Below are 17,374 nucleotides of genomic sequence, written 5' to 3' on the forward strand. Positions count from 1 at the left end.
CAAAATTCATCTCGCCTCAAATTATGGCTTAAGAGGTGCTGTCACTGATGACATTTCAGACGCAACCGTTGCAGAAATAAGGGGCCCTCCTTAGCCGTGCGGTAAGGCGCGCGGCTACAAAGCAAGACCATGCTGAGGGTGGCTGGGTTCGATTCCCAGTGCTGGTCTAGGAAATTTTCGGATTGGAAATTGTCTCGACTTCTCTGGGCATAAAAGTATCATCATATTAGCCTCATGATATACAAATGCACAAATGGTAACCTGGCTTAGAAACCTCGCAGTTAATAACTGTGGAAGTGCTTAATGAACACTAAGCTGCGACGCGGCTCTGTCCCAGTGTGGGGATGTAATGCCAAGAAGAAGAAGAAGAAGAATAACGTTGCAGAAATAAACAACACCATAGCCGCCATCGTAGACACGCAAGAAAATTCCATCTGAGTACTGTTGATGCTGACGACGACGACCGCGCGACCCACACCATCGCCGGGAATAAAATTTCCGGTAGGAGCTCCGCCGATTCCGATGGTGGTACCATGATCTGGTCTCCGCGACATCTCGAACGAAATGGCTCGCGCGCGCGGAAGAGCTGCTTTCTTGTAATCAATAAAGTTGAACCTGTAGCCACGCCCCTTTGGTGAGTGTTTGACGGTTGCACAATATTTGCAGACATACCGGACAACAAAGAGGAGGGACTAATGAGCCATCTTTATTGGTTATAATGAAACTGCTCTCCCACGCGCGCGTGGTTCAATATTCCCGTCTACCTGGTGAAAATCATCCACAATTATCTGTCGGCGAGGACTTTTCAGGTCTCTATTAACGGAGTTACTTCTGACGCGCATGGCATCATCGCCGGCGTCCCCCAGGGCAGTATCCTCGGGCCCCTACTGTTCAATCTGTTTACCTCTGACATGCCGGACCTTCCTGAAGGCGGCACATTGTCTCTGTTCGCAGATGACACCTCCATCATCTACAAAGGTAGAGTGATCAGAGCCCTCACATCAAAGCTCCAACGTGGCCTGGATGTCCTGATAGAATATTTCACTAGCTGGAAGATCTGTATCAACGCCGCAAAGACCCAGACCATTCTCTTTCCCCATTCAAAATCACCCAAACTTGTACCGGCTGCGGATTGCAAAATCGCTATCAACGGCACACCAGTTGAATGGAGCAATGAGGCTGACTACCTCGGCTTAACACTAGACAGCAAGCTGAACTTCAGAGAGCAGGTAGACAAAACTGTAACCAAGTGTAATGTATTACTAAAACTGCTGTATCCACTTATCAACCGAAAATCGACCATGTCCCGCAAGAACAAGCTTGCCATCTATAAACAGGTCATCCTCCCAGTTATCGATTATGGTATGCCAATATGGGAAAGCTGCGCAAAATCACATCATCTAAAACTGCAGAGAGTGCAAAATAAATTCCTCCGGATTATTCTGGATTGCCCGCGGAGAATGAGGAATACCGAGGTTCACCGTCTAGCCGAAGTAAAATTATTGAGCGATCGCTTTGGTGAGTCAATGGCGAAGTACAGGGTTCGTTGCCAAACTTCTGTGAGGTAGTGAGAGACCTAGTCACCTAGTTTTTCAAGTTGTTTAGGTTTAGTTTAGGTTATGTTAGGTAGGAATTTCAATTGTTTTAAAATTTATAAATTAACCAGCGCTTTATGAAGTCAAAATCATTATTTTCTATTTTCCATCAAAACTAATTGTTACCAATAAAACCAGAACTGAAATAACAAAGTTGAAGAGCCAACATTGGCTGACCACTTACCATGTAAAATAATGGTGGGGATTCTCATCGATTTGTTTTCGGCGAAAAATGACAAAACAAAACTTTGCCAGACTGTCCGGACGTTTCGGTCGATTTACTGGCCTTCGGCCATCTTCTGCGGACACTAAAAATCACATATATTGTTAAAAAGCACATAAAATTTTACAAAATAAAAACATACAATCTTCCAGTCACTTATTTTCTAACAGACAGCCATTACTACTAACTATTGACACACACAAACAAAGTACAATCTTTACATTCTAACTGCTATTGGTATTAGTTCTAAGTTTGCTAATAATAGAGTTGTACGCATTTTTAAAATTTGCTGAGTCTTTTTGCTTATTTACTACATTTTCGTCTCCTTTTATCTTAATGTTGACACACGCTAAATACCGAGAAAACACGCTAAAAACTGTTAAGCAAATTTTCAAGAATAATAACTACCCGTGTTTTCTCGTGGAAAAAGTAATTAGGGAAAGGTTACACAATATGTATAATTCATTACAAAAGCAAAACAGAGGGAGCTCAACAAACAATTTTGTAACTATCCCACGTTACATAAAAAGGACTAGGAGAAAACTATCGAGATATATGAGACAACATGACTATAAAGTAGCTTACAAACCGGTTGACAAAATTAAAGATGTGTTATTTACGAAAACCAAAGACGTAATACCAAAAACAAAATACAAATTTAGTGTATGATATACCGTGCGGTGCATGTGAAAAATCGTACATCGGTGAAACAAGCCAGTTTTTATATAAACGTCTGGACCAGCATAAATACAATGTGAAAACAAAAAACATTTCCGGTACAGGTTTATCACAGCACACTATAGAAGAGGGACACATTTTTGACTTTGAAAAAACCAGAATACTTGACAAAATAAGCAAAAACAATACAAGACTGACTGCAGAAACATTTTACATTAAGATAAAAGGAGACGAAAATGTAGTAAATAAGCAAAAAGACTCAGCAAATTTTAAAAATGCGTACAACTCTATTATTAGCAAACTTAGAACTAATACCAATATCAGTTAGAATGTAAAGATTGTACTTTGTTTGTGTGTGTCAATAGTTAGTAGTAATGGCTGTCTGTTAGAAAATAAGTGACTGGTCGAAGGCCAGTAAATCGACCGAAACGTCCGGACAGTCTGGCAAAGTTTTGTTTTGTCATTTTTCGCCGAAAACAAATCGATGAGAATCCCCACCAGCAATTTCGCGGCGATTGATCCATTGTAAACATGTAAAATAATTGTAATACAAAAACTATATGAAATAAAAAAGAAATTTATTCAAAAAAAAAATTCGCGCGCGTGGCAGCATTCACGCTCCCCCACAGTTCGAGACAGCAGCACGTACGGACGTGTTTTTGACGTAAACTGCGTCTAAGGGAAAGCCTCGGATACAGGGTGCAAAATGAAAATTTCCAAATTGGGAACCGTCACGAAATCATGTAAGATTTCAAACGGTAATGGCGACTTTATTTTTCGACGGATTTTCGAGATTTTTTTATGAATAGATTTGGAAACTTTTCACCAATTTGCTAATTGTATTAAAGCTATTCATTATCAACGGTAAACTATTGAAAATGTTATTTCTTCCCTAATCGGGTGAAAAATTCAGAAATAATCAATCCCGTTCATAAATCCCCAACACGGACATCAGATTGCAGTAAGCTACGGGCCTTTTGATCCACTTCTTCGTTTTTCCTGTGTATGAAAAGCCACGTGTTTCGCGTGCGCGCGTTATTTTCATTCTGGATTTCATGGAAAGCGGACCAAGGCGGCTGTGGTGGTGCGAATGAAAATTTTTCGTTTGATAGTTGTGGCGGTCGTGGCAACAGCAGTACATCTTTACATCCGTGTTACAAGCAGCATTTTTGGATCTGACAATTAACGGCGTGCGTAGAGCCGAATCATCAGATGCCTGTCGCGCAGTCCAGTAGTTGTTGGTGAGGCACATAAGTGGGAATGAATCGGTTCTTTTCAGAACCACCATTATGTTTGAGAGGATGATTAAGATGAAATAATTTGTGTATAGTGCAACCGCTAGGAACTAGAAAAATTTTCAGTGAAATATTCTAGCTTGATTCTGAGCTCAATTATATGATGTTTGTTTAGCACTTAACTACTCTTCTTGCTGTGGATTTAATTTTAAACAAGATTCAGTGATTGACAAAGTTGATATAAGACGAACTTTTTTCATAGAACAAAGCATAATTGTTTGGTATCGGTAGCGGAATCATAGCATTAGTGCCGGTCCGAGCGCGCGTCAGAAGGAGAAGCTGCAAATATGTATTCGCATGGATGGAAATAAAACCTTAAACAAGTAGCAGGCTACCTACTAGAATTATAATCTTGAGGGGAAATTTCACTTGACTGTTACTGTTATCCACGCGAATAATTTTCGGCAGCGTCTTTTTATAACGCGCGCTCGTGATTCTGCTACCGATGGAAAACAATCTGCCATCACCAAGCAATTAAGTTTTACTTTGAACAAAATTCATCTCGCCTCAAGTTGTGACTTAAGAGCTACTTTCTCTGATGGTAGCCAATCGTTAGTACTTCAGACAAGAAAATTTTATCTGAGCGCGAGCGACCAAATGAACCACATCATCGATGAGCATAAAATTTCCGGTAGCAGCTCCACCGAAACCGATGGTGGGACTACGATCTGCTTATCGCGACATCTCGAACGAAATGGCACTCGCGCGCGGAAGAGCTGCTTTCTTGTAATCAATAAAGTTAAACCTGTAGTCACGCCCCTTTAGTGAGTGTGTGGCGGGTACACAATATTTGCAGTCATACCGGATAACAAAGAGGCGGGACTAATGGGCCATCTTTATTGATTATAAGAAAACTGCTTTCCCCGCGCGCGTGGCATTTCATTTGAAATATCGCGGAGAGCGGTTCCAGCATCGGTAGAGATGTCGCAAATTAATCGATTACTTTGATTAATCGATTATTTGTTGTGATAATCGATTAATTTTTAATCGATTACTTCCCAACGATTAATCGATTCAATAATCGACAAGAATCGAGAGTAATCGATTAATCGGGATTTTACGACAACTATTAAATGTCAACTTCAATTAATCGATTCATCGTTATGATAATCGATTAATTTTGATTCGATTACTACTCAACGATGAATCTATTCAAAAATCGTCAAGAATCGAGAGTAATCGATTAGTTACTAATCAATTAATCGAGATTTTACGACATCTCTAATTAACCGCTTGGAGACGCCATAAAGTTGCCTGGCGTCCGTAGCAGAATCACGAGCGCGCGTCGGAGGGAGATGCTACAAATATGTATTCGCATGGATGGCTTCAGTGGCAGTCAAGTTTAATTCTTTCAAGATTCTTATTTGGTTTTGTTATTCCAGCCTATGGCGTGGGTCGTGTGGTCGTTAGTGATTCGAAATATGCATTATTGAGAATTAATCGATTATTCTCATGGACACCATTTTAAACATAGGAAGATTGAGGCGAGACGAATTTGTTCAAAGTACGACGTCGTAGCAGAATTACGTTGCCGTTCGTAGCAGAATAACGAGCGTGTATTGTAGAGAGCTGCTGCAAATATGTATGCACTGGCACTAGATTCTTCATTTCACCAAACTGTTTTACCTGGGAGCTGCGGACTCGATCAAATCCAATTTTCAAGATATTTTGCTTGAAACTCGTAAACTTCCTCTCAGTGTTCACTGTACACGTTACGATTTTCTCACATGGAATTATCATTATGTTTATCTTCAAAAAAATTAATTACAAAGATTTCGTCAATTTACCGCATCGTATAAATTAACGTGTCGAATGTTAAATTAATTCATACCCTCCACTTATGTTGAATCCGTCGATATATTTAAAATGACGCCATAAAATTGAAATTTGTTAAAAATGAGCTATATTTAGTATGAGTTGATTTATACGTGTAATCTCTCGTCTGCGCTCAGAATGCACAAAACCTCTCTCGATGCGATGGATACTTTTTGACAGCTTACTTTGGAGATTCCTTGACACTCGTTTTGACTCTATCCGCAGCTCCCAGTGTTTTACGTAGTTTACGTCGGGCGGTCGTGTCTTGTACACAACCCTTATGAGTTTTTTCAACAATATTTTTGAAATAATTCCGGCGGGAGTTTTCAAAGGAATTTTACATTGTTTTACTCAAGATTTTTCTGGAGAAATTTACAAAGGCCCTTCGGAAGGTTTTACTAAAGAATCCCTATAGGGAGAAGTTATAGGAATTCAAGAAGAAATTCCTGGAGGAATTTCCAAATGTATTTCGGGAGGAATTTCCGAATAACAACCTAACTAGATTTGGGGCAAAAAATTTTAAACGAATTTCTGAAGGAAAGAATTATCCAAAGAATTATGAAAAGAATCTTCGAAAGAATTTTCAATGGAATTTCCAAACAAATTCCTATTGCTATTGGTAGAATTCCTTCAAGAACATCTGAAGGAATTCCTTCGGGAATTCTTCCAGGAATTTCTCCGAGAAATCCTTCGAAATTTCGGACAGTAGTAAAACTATACCCTGTTTTGAATCTGGAATTAAGAAATGACACAAAACCAAAAATATCAGGATTGCAGTCGATCCATCATCATACTTCTTCGGATATTCTCTAAGACTCCTTGAGAATTTACTTCAGAAGTGAGTTCGGAAATTAGTTCAGTAATCATTCAGGTGATATTTCATGAATTTATTCAAAAGTTCGTTCGGAATATCCTACCCTAGGAATTAATTTGGTAAGTCACCCAGAGATTCTTTCAGACATAACTTCGAAAATTCCCTCAGGAATTCTATCGTGAATTTCTTCTCGCTCCTCTAAGAATTTCTTCAAAAATCCTCCGCAAATAGATCTTAAATTCCTTATGATTTTTTTTTCTGGAAATAGCTCTAAAAATCTGCAAAAATTGGTTTAGAAATTCCTTCGATTTTTTTTTAAAAGAAATTGTTCTGCTATTATTTCAGGAATATCTTAAATAATTTCTTCCAATATTCCTTAAGAAATACCTTCGGAAGCTCTAGGAAGAAATTCTTGGAGTTCTTACGAAATGTCTTCAGATTTTCAACCCGGAATCCTTCCGATTTTTTTAAGTATCTGCGGACATTCCTCCGGAAATTTAATTAAAGATTCCTTGAGATCTTTGGATATCTCTTTAAGCTTTTTTCGAGAATCACTTCCGAAATTCAATCAGAAATTCTTTTAGGACCATTCGGAAATTACTTTAAGAGTTCTTTTGTATATTTCATCTGAAAATTCCTTTCAAAAACTATTCCGAAAATTTGTTTAGTATTTCCTATTTCATTCTATAAAAAAATTTCGGAAAAATTAATCCAACAAAATTTCAGGAGTAGTTCTTGCAGGAATTTAGGAAGAAATTTCATATGGTTTTACTAAAAGGATTTCCTGGAGGAAGTTTCTAAGGTTTTTTCCCGAAGAAATTTTCAAAAGAATTTAATGGTAATTCTTAAAGGAATTTCTAAAATAACCTATGAAAATTTTTTTGAAAGAATTCATAAAGAAATTTCCGATGAAATTTTGAAAATTATCTTAAAATTTTCAAAAGAATGTCTTGAAGAATCTTCAAAGAAATTTCTGGATGTATCTCCGAAGTAATCACGAAAAAATACTTGGCGGAATGGCCAAAGAAATTCTTGGACAAATTTCATGTCGGAAATGCCTTCAGGAGCTCCGTTGTCATTACCGTTAGCAATTCATTCGGAAACTCCTAAAGAAATTCCTTTAATTTTGTCCTACATTTGTGGGAAGGATTTTTGCTGAAATTTCCGGAGGAATAAGGGCCTACTGTAGTAAATTTCCGAGGGAATGGGATCTAAAATGCTGGTGCCCCACCATTACCAGAGTTCTGGCGCTGTCAGTGATGGCCACTCTCCCGTTGGTCAGGATTCTGGAATAATTCTGGGACCATACTGAGGATTGAGCTAAATCCATTATGAATCAAAATTTGGGATCCTTCCGTATAGAATGCAATTTGTTGTGAAAGAATCGGTAAAGAAATGTGGTTTTACAGCAGTTTGAATTTTTGAAACATTATTGACCGATTTCAACATTGTCAACAATTAATGAAATTTTGGAAAAACTTTGAACAAATCGGCTTTTTAATTTCTTTTGTGCCAATCGTGTTCTGTATAAATATCAATATGGTTTTCGTGAAGGTTGTGATACATCAACAAAACTGGCCAACGACATTATCGCTGAAATCGATCAGAACAAATTGTAGGGGGCCTATTTATCGACTTGAAAATAAGCGTATCAAAAATCATAAAATCCTTCTTAGTAAGCTTGATAGATCTCGAGTAAGGGAGTTATCTTTTAGATTGGAAGCAATAGTGCTGGGTAAGATGCGCCAACGCGTGATTGGGTGGCAGCCAATCAACGCAAGGATGTGCAAGCTGAGGATTAAAGGCCGTTTCTTCAACTATAGCATCATCAACGTGCACTGCCCACACGAAGGGAGACCCGACGACGAGAAAGAAGCGTTCTACGTATAGCTGGAGCAGACATACGATGGATGCCCACTGCGGGACGTCAAAATCGTCATCGGTGACATGAACGCACAGGTAGGAAGGGAGGAAATGTATAGACCGGTCATCGGACCGGATAGTCTGCACACCGTATCGAATGACAACGGCCAACGATGCATAAACTTCGCAGCCTCCCGCGGAATGGTAGTCCGAAGCACCTTCTTTCCCCGCAAAAATATCCACAAGGCCACATGGAGATCACCTAACCAAGAAACGGAAAACCAAATCGACCACGTTCTAATCGACGGTAAATTCTTCTCCGACATCACGAACGTCCGCACTTACCGCAGTGCGAATATTGAATCCGACCACTACCTCGTTGCAGTATGCCTGCGCTCAAAACTCTCGACGGTGTACAACACGCGTCGAAGTCGGACGCCGCGGCTTAACATTGGGCGGCTACAAGATGGTAGACTAGCCCAAGAATACGCGCAGCAGCTGGAAGTGGCACTTCCAACGGAAGAGCAGCTAGGCGCAGCGTCTCTTGAAGATGGCTGGAGAGATATTCGATCCGCCATTGGTAGCACCGCAACCGCTGCACTTGGCACGGTGCCCCGGATCAGAGAAACGACTGGTATGACGGCGAATGTGAGCAGTTAGTGGAAGAGAAGAATGCAGCATGGGCGAGATTGCTGCAACACCGCACGGAGGGCGAACGAGGCACGATATAAACAGGTGCAGAACAAACAAAACTCGATTTTCCGGAGGAAAAGCGCCAGCAGGAAGATCGAGACCGTGAAGAGACGGAGCAACTGTACCGCGCTAATAACACACGAAAGTTCTATGAGAAGTTAAACCGTTCACGTAAGGGCCACGTGCCACAGCCTAATATGTGTAAGGACATAAACGGGAACCTTCTTACGAACGAGCGTGAGGTGATCCAAAGGTGGCGGCAGCACTACGAAGAACACCTGAATGGCGATGTGGCAGACGAAGATGGCGGTATGGTGATGGACCTGGGAGAACGCGTGCAGGACATAATCTTACCGGCTCCGAATCTCCAGGAAATCCAGGAGGAGATTGGCCGGCTGAAGAACAACAAAGCCCCTGGGGTTGACCACCTACCAGGAGAGCTATTTAAACACGGTGGTGAGGCACTGGCTAGAGCGCTGGACTGGGTCATTACCAAGATTTGGGAGGAGGAAGTTTTGCCGCAGGAGTGGATGGAAGGTGTCGTGTGTCCCATCTACAAAAAGGGCGATAAACTGGATTGTAGCAACTACCGCGCAATTACATTGCTGAACGCCGCCTACAAGGTACTCTCCCAAATTTTATGCCGTCGACTAGCACCAACTGCAAGGGAGTTCGTGGGGCAGTACCAGGCGGGTTTTATGGGCGAACGCTCCACCACGGACCAGGTGTTCGCCATTCGTCAAGTACTGCAGAAATGCCGCGAATACAACGTGCCCACACATCATCTATTCACCGACTTCAAAGCCGCATATGATACAATCGATCGAGACCAGCTATGGCAGCTAATGCACGAACACTGTTTTCCGGATAAACTGACTCGGTTGATCAAAGCGACGATGGATCGGGTGATGTGCGTAGTTCGAGTTTCAGGGGCATTCTCGAGTCCCTTCGACACCCGCAGAGGGTTACGGCAAGGTGATGGTCTTTCGAGTCTGCTATTCAACATCGCTTTGGAAGGGGTAATACGAAGAGCAGGGATTAACACGAGTGGTACAATTTTCAATAAGTCCGTCCAGCTATTTGGCTTCGCCGACGACATAGATATTATGGCACGTAACTTTGAGAAGATGGAGGAAGCCTACATCAGACTGAAGAGGGAAGCTAAGCGGATCGGACTAGTCATCAACACGTCGAAGACGAAGTACATGATAGGAAGAGGTTCAAGAGAAGACAATGTGAGCCACCCACCGCGAGTTTGCATCGGTGGTGACTAAATCGAGGTGGTAGAAGAATTTGTGTCAGCTGTTGGGAGAACCATCCATCGTTCACACCGCGAAAATCGGACGACTGCGGTGGGCCGGGCACGTAGCCAAAATGTCGGACAGTAACCCGGTGAAAATGGTTCTCGACAACGATCCGACGGGCACAAGAAGGCGAGGTGCGCAGCGGGCAAGGTGGATCGATCAGGTGGAAGATGACTTGCGGACCCTCCGTAGACTGCGTGGTTGGCGACGTGTAGCCATGGACCGAGCCGAATGGAGAAGACTCTTATATACCGCACAGGCCACTTCGGCCTTTGTCTGAATAATAATAATAATGATAAACACTTCAAAATTACACTATTTCGGATGAAATCACCATTTTGTTAAGAAAATTATTTTGAGCTTTCTAGTGGAATGTCTTCGCTTGTCGTTAGACGAGTAATACGGTACAAAGCGATGGGTATATGATTCGTGAAGACGTTTGATCGGTATGATGGAGCATCAGCGCGGTTTAATGCAAAGGGACAAGATAATGCCTTCTTTGAATTATGGCATCTGCCTGGTATAAGACAAATCGAAGAGATAATTCCTTTATAAAGGCAAACCTCCCGGAATCCAAAACTAAATTCAGGGCGCTCCATTCAAAACGTAAGCCACGCACAACTGTCATTTTTATTATTCCAGCTTTGCTGCGTCGCAGCATGCGTGTAATAATAAAAATGACAGTTGTGACATGACAGAGTGCATTTAGTTTTGAATTCCGAGAGGTTTGTCCTTAAATAACCGCGTTTGCCCGGTACAGAGCGAAGGAAGGATATAATTTTTCCCACGATTGTTTATCTTATAGTAAGAGTCCACTACCAGGGGGCTCTCATAGAGCTCTTTGGTGTGGGGGTTAGTGGTAGGACAAAAAAAGAAGCCCTTAAAAATAGACGTCAGGGACGGAAAGGTTAAAAAGTTCCAAACGCGGGAAGCACTGGCCTTGATGATGCATTTCAACTGTGCGAAAAAAAAATTGATCCCCAATACAAAATGGGCGTTTGATAATCACTTCTCGATGGGGGGAGGGGGGTTGGGTCTGCGACACCTTATGTTGCCAACTCGCGTCCAAAAAGGTCGATACACGTTATAATTAAACTACCCAAAATATGAGGATCGTTATACACACGCACTTCAAAATGTCAGCATGAAAAAAATAGGGATGCCGGATGTTTCTTCTGGGAAATTAATCGATTATTTTTTTTCGAATTCTATCCGAAAATCAAATGTTGTAGCTGAGGTGTGGTAGCTATTATTTTTGTTAAAATTTATAATAAATTTGAAATTGCTCGTTGAACTGTACCCGACGGAATGGTACCACTGCTGGTGTACCATATCGAAATTGAGGCACGGTAAAACAGGTTACTGTTAAAGTTACCATTCTTTATTCACTTCTTGCATTGTAGTTGCTCTCTGCTCTTACACCATTTTGCTGTTTGCCTGATTTGTTCCTATATCTGCAGCTCGCCTCGATGCAAAACTTTTTTGATGTTTGAGATTTGATTTTTTTTAATAGAAGCATCAAATTATATAATTCTTTGCGAAATTTGACTTTAAATAAGTCAAGGACTCGACTGGTACAAAAAATCTAAATATCGACTCGGAACACTACACTGCCAAAAATATCTATATAAGATATATGTGTCTCCGTTATAGATTTTTGCAATAGCTCCACCCTAATATAATCGATATAGAACCACACATAAATTAAATAATTGCTAATTCGAGACCACACATAAAGTTTATTTGGATATATATTTTATAAGTAGGTCGCGTGGAGAATGGTTATGTGTGCGCTGATATACATCATAAGTTAAATCTATGGATTTTTGCCAATAAATATGTGTGGATTTTTAGTAGTGTATGCGTGAGATAAAAACCATGTAGCTGAATAAACAGCGACTTTCCGGTAAAATAATTGCGGAACAATTCGCTCATAAACTCGGCGAGCGAATCGAAAAACATCATTTTGGGGAGAATCTGAACGCATTTAAGGTAGCAAGTCCGCGAGGTGGTCAATACAAAAGCCTCAGAAGTTCTTGGTATCATTCATACTCTGAATTTTAATGATCTGGCAGAGAGAAACAAACGCCTCCAATCTGGCCTTATGGCGTCATATTCATATCTACAAGAAAGGGTGCAGTCTCGATTTACGAGATGTACGATCAACAACAAACCAGACGTTTAGTCTGCGACAAATCCTTCCGGAAACACAACTTAAGTGAAACTAAACGAACGAACGATGAAAGATAATGCAAGGCCACGGCTTTTCCGTAAAGCGAATTAGGCTGATTCGTGTGTAACCGCATATTCTGATGCTCGATCAGAATATCAAAATTGAGCATCAGAATATCTGGTGAGAAAAATTTCAAATTACTGGAATTATATTTAACTAGTCGTCCCGGCAGACGAAAATGCGCGTTGCGAACTCCCTATGCGATTTTCCCGTACGAATCTTTATTTTAGTTTTTCACGATTTACTCAACTTTACTAATAATTTTCGATTAAGGAAATATCATATAAACCCGTCGGAAACGATAACGAACATATCTGCTGAAGATATGAAGAAAATCCATCCATCCGTTTTCGAGTTATGCGGTTACGAACACAGACCATTTCATTTTTATTATATAGATAGTAATAATTCGTCTAATTGTAAATTCAAATCCAATGTAAAACTACACACTTAATTTTTTTTACCGGTATCTCAGAAAAATGTTGAACTTTTATCGAGATTCACACAGCCGTGCCCCAGCAAACATGTTTTTTGCCGAGATTTGTGTCAAAATTGCTGAGAATCAGCTAAAATTTTGCCGAAAATCAGCTAACAAACGCCATTTTTGCTGAAATATCAGTTTTTTATTTTGCTGGCGCACGGCTGTGCGGATTTTTTCCGAGCCGCAGAAATAAAAACTAAGTGTGTACTACACAATCTCTAACTATTTCCAATACGTTTGATAATAAAAAAATGGCGAAAAATACCCAGCTTTCCCCGGGTGCTCCGTGTTTCAAATGTTTTCCACAACAGCTGACCCAAAATTGTATTCTATTGATTTTTTACCTTTCCCCGTTCAACTCACCAACCAACCTATACAAACCTAGCGGATCCCAAAACGAATTGATTGGGGAGAAAATCTTGCAAATCGATCAACCCGTTCGCGAGTTAAATAGTCAGGAAGGAAATCTCAATTCTTTTTTATCATAATAGACAAATAAGGCTTAAAAGAACATAACGTAAAAAAATGTTAAGAAAATTATTTTGAGCTTTTTAGTGGAATGTCTTCACTTGTCATAAGCCGAGTTTATACCTTCCCATTTAATTCCACCACTTGAATGTACCTTGACAGATACGTATTTCGACCTCAACCCGGATAAAAAATTACAGTAACTTGTATTGTATAACCAATTGGAATATTATAATTTATATGGGAGACAATTCCATCTATTGTACATTTATTGTAGATTTTTGACAATAGAAAAATATATCTATTGTACTTACGTCATAACAACAATGCATTTAATTGTTACTAATTCATTCTATTATGTTTATATTGTTTTTTTATTGTCTGTCAAATATGTACGAAATGGTCGTACTATCCTATTTCGTTATTAAGAAAATGTTGAAAAAATAAAAATAAAATAAAAGGAATATGAGTTTTGGAACATTTTTTTTTGATGATGAAACTACATTTAAAAACAATAAACTTTCCATTGTTTTTTTCCTATTATTTTTTTTTCACTTTTTCATACACTAGAAACATCAATTATGTGTCTCAAATATGTGTTCTAAATAAAATAAAATTAAAAAAGTATTTAAAAAATATTAAACTTTTTTTATTTGAGTTTTGTGTGTTTTCCGTTGAGTGTGTATCGCTCAACTTTGACAGTCAACTTCTGGTGCTGCATCGTAAACAAAGAATGGAATTATATTTACACGAAGTGTCTTTCATTGCGGAAGAATCTGATTGTATCCAAGCGGTGGAGCAGTGAATAAGTGTTTCCATAATCATGGTAAGTTGTGATAGTTCAATCTCATAACATCCCGAATGATTTTGGCGCGGGATTTAAGAAAAAAAGAATTGATGCGGAAAATCGGCACCCGTCCTTTTAACATATACATGGTAACGTAATTCGTAGGCAGGGTTTCCGATAGGTAATGCAACTTTTACGCAAGGGTAAACAAATTGTTGATTCTGCGGAGTTACGCCACCAGAACATCGAACCTTTGAAATCTTGTCCACGAAATTTGTTCCCCTGAGCCTTTATAATTAAGTGGAGTTGCCGGTATTTCTCTTCCGGAAATAAAATTCTGCCCCATTGGAAATTTTATGGGGACCTAAATCTAACGGATAGTATTCCTGGGGTGTGAGGCTATATATGTGAGCAGTAAGTGCAACTTTAGATATTTGTTTTGTTTCTCTTCAGTTTTTACCGATTACAACTTTGGTTGGAGGTCACGGACTACAGACGGACGAGCGCAGGTTCCACTACGTTCTACAAGGAAAACAGAACTCTACAAAGGGCATGGATATATCTGGACGAATCATTCTCGCCACGGTAAGAATTACAATATTTGAAACCCTTAACGTCTTTGTTTGACACTCACTCGTATTTCAGCACCTACCCACTTGTATCGAATCCATCTAAAGTTCTTCCGGAATTGCATTGACGGTGGATTCCAAATTATTTAGTATGAAGCTGGCAATGATGTAAGTTTCTCTTCACGCTTGTAAGTGTTATTGCGCATAAATCCCAAAATTTTATTCCCACCTTTGGGTTTCCGCGCCGAGCACTCAGCGCCAGACTCGGCGACAAGGGGAAAGTTATAAAGTTGGTAACCCTGATTTTTGACAATTAATGTCGATTGTTTGTGTGAGTGCACCGATGTCAAAAAATAGAGCTTTTGGCTGAATTTTTTATTGTCAAATGCAAGTTTTGACAGTATTATTTATGTGTGAGTGAAAAACATGTACAAAAGGCCTATCGGGGAAGCAGTCGCTGAAGACAAATGTCATTGTTTTCAACGACGAAACGAAAAGTTTCAATGCAAAAAGCAATATTAAAATAATTCAAATTCCACCCCCAATCAGTAGGTGACGAAATTTTCATCCACCGATAGCAAGTCCAGCGCCGATTACATAAAGATGTTTAACATTAGCGTCACATACATTACAAATAGGAGAAGACCTGCAACCAATCAGTTATGTTTCATTAAAGTTTAATTTAATATGATTTGAATTTAATTTTAAATTAATGTATTCTTTTTGAACTTTAATTCAATTTAATTTAATTATGTTTAATTTCTATTCAATTTTAACTAAATTTTAATTTTACAAATTCTATTTTGTTTTTTTAATTTAAATTTTAAGTGTAACCATAGAAAATTGTTAAATTGTTTGCTTGTTACTATATGGTATAAGTTAGCAACCCTATAACCAGAGACCGGCGGAGTGAAAAACTGACGAAATGGCAACGTATGAAAATGCATAAAATCGTTTAAATTATACTGGCAGCACTTGAACTTTTTGCTTGCTTCTTATGGAAGTGAAAAGTAAACAAGTCGAAATGGAACCGCTTCTGACGGTTCGATTGGAAACAAGATGGCGTCTTCGCCGATCTCTTATTATAGTATTTCTAGTATAAGTAGTAATGAGCTCAGTTCGAGTACCATATTTCTCTAAGACGAGCTGAGTTGTGACTTTCAATTGTTGATTCCGAAATACGTTTTACAATTATTATAATAATAATAACAAATTGAAACTCAATTTAAAATTGAATATAGAATATAAAATCAAAATTTAAACAAACTAAAATAATATTGCATCATCTGTATTTCACAATCTTCATTGTATTATATGTTTTTCTTTACCAATATTAGAATTAATGTAACAATTTATGATAGTTAAATTATGTCATATTGAAATATATTTGATTTTAACAGCAATATTGTTAGAGCTTCTATAGTGGAAAGCCTCCACTTGCCATGTATGTACTATTCAATTCAATTCCATTGTATTTTTACAGATACTTATTTCGACCTTACTGGTGATAATACGTAACTGTAAAATTACAAAGTGATGGAAGTGAGTGGGATAGTACTGACTCGTGTTATGGCAAGTATTTTTAAATCTTTATGTATTTATACTGTAATACAATAAAAAAAAAAGTTACAAAAAACATTAGAAAAACACAAAATTTTATTGTTTTGTCCTTAAAAATCATGTCATAGAACAACATTAAAATCAATTGTTTTGCTCTGAATTTTGTATGGAAAATTTTCGAAAATTTTATTGTAAAGATACATAACAACCCCTATTTTCTTTTGTAAAAGTCCCATTTACCATCCATTTTATGGTGGAAAACCATTATTTCTAATGTGATTTTATTGGCAAAATTACATCTCATTTTATGGTATTCTCTAATGTAATCAATGGTGTTGTAACAATAAAATTAATGATATTGTTATGATATTTTTTATCCGGGAACAGTAAGGTCATCTTCAGTGTCTCGTACTTGACTCGTACTCGAGTCGAGTCAAGTACAAGACACTGAAGACGACCTTACTGTTGAGGTCGAAATACGTATCTGTCAAGGTACAACCAAGTGGTGGAATTAAATGGGAAGGTAGAAAGTCGTCTTATGACAAGTGAAGTTATTTAGACTAAAACTTGGTAATAATCGCTTCCTCCTTTGTTTATATGATTGGAAGAAAACAAATAGAGGAATCTCATTTAATAAGGACGTGGTAAATAATTGACAATTTTTCAACTAAAAGGTTCCGTTTCAGAAAGAAAAAACGGTTGTTCGGGACCCCTCGGTACACGCAGGAAAAACAGCCCCTTCAATTCATGTGCCGACCCACATGGATTTTTGCAATGGGGTTATACTCATGAAAGGTATGTGTGACATCTATGAATTATCACCAATATGCGTTTCTATTAAATCCATAGAGTTGGCACATACTCTTGAAAAACCTTGTTCATGAAATATATTTGAAAAGCAAATTATTCTCACTGTTCGATTTTCGTGCCGAATTGCTTTGTTTCGTTCTTTTAATTTAAATAATCACAGTACATATTTCGAAAAACATCGTTCTG

General features: G+C 38.7%; 1 long non-coding RNA gene across 1 annotated transcript; it reads left to right on the plus strand.

The window, feature by feature from the left end:
- The first annotated feature begins 14,150 nt into the window (after positions 1-14,150).
- LOC134205715 (uncharacterized) lies at positions 14,151-15,716 on the plus strand. Its single transcript, XR_009978180.1, has 4 exons — positions 14,151-14,288; positions 14,703-14,834; positions 14,895-14,986; positions 15,368-15,716. It is a non-coding gene; the product is annotated as an uncharacterized LOC134205715 (long non-coding RNA).
- The last annotated feature ends 1,658 nt before the right edge of the window (positions 15,717-17,374 follow it).

The sequence above is a fragment of the Armigeres subalbatus genome, chromosome 1, assembly GCF_024139115.2.
Source record: "Armigeres subalbatus isolate Guangzhou_Male chromosome 1, GZ_Asu_2, whole genome shotgun sequence".
Lineage (NCBI taxonomy): Eukaryota > Metazoa > Arthropoda > Insecta > Diptera > Culicidae > Armigeres > Armigeres subalbatus.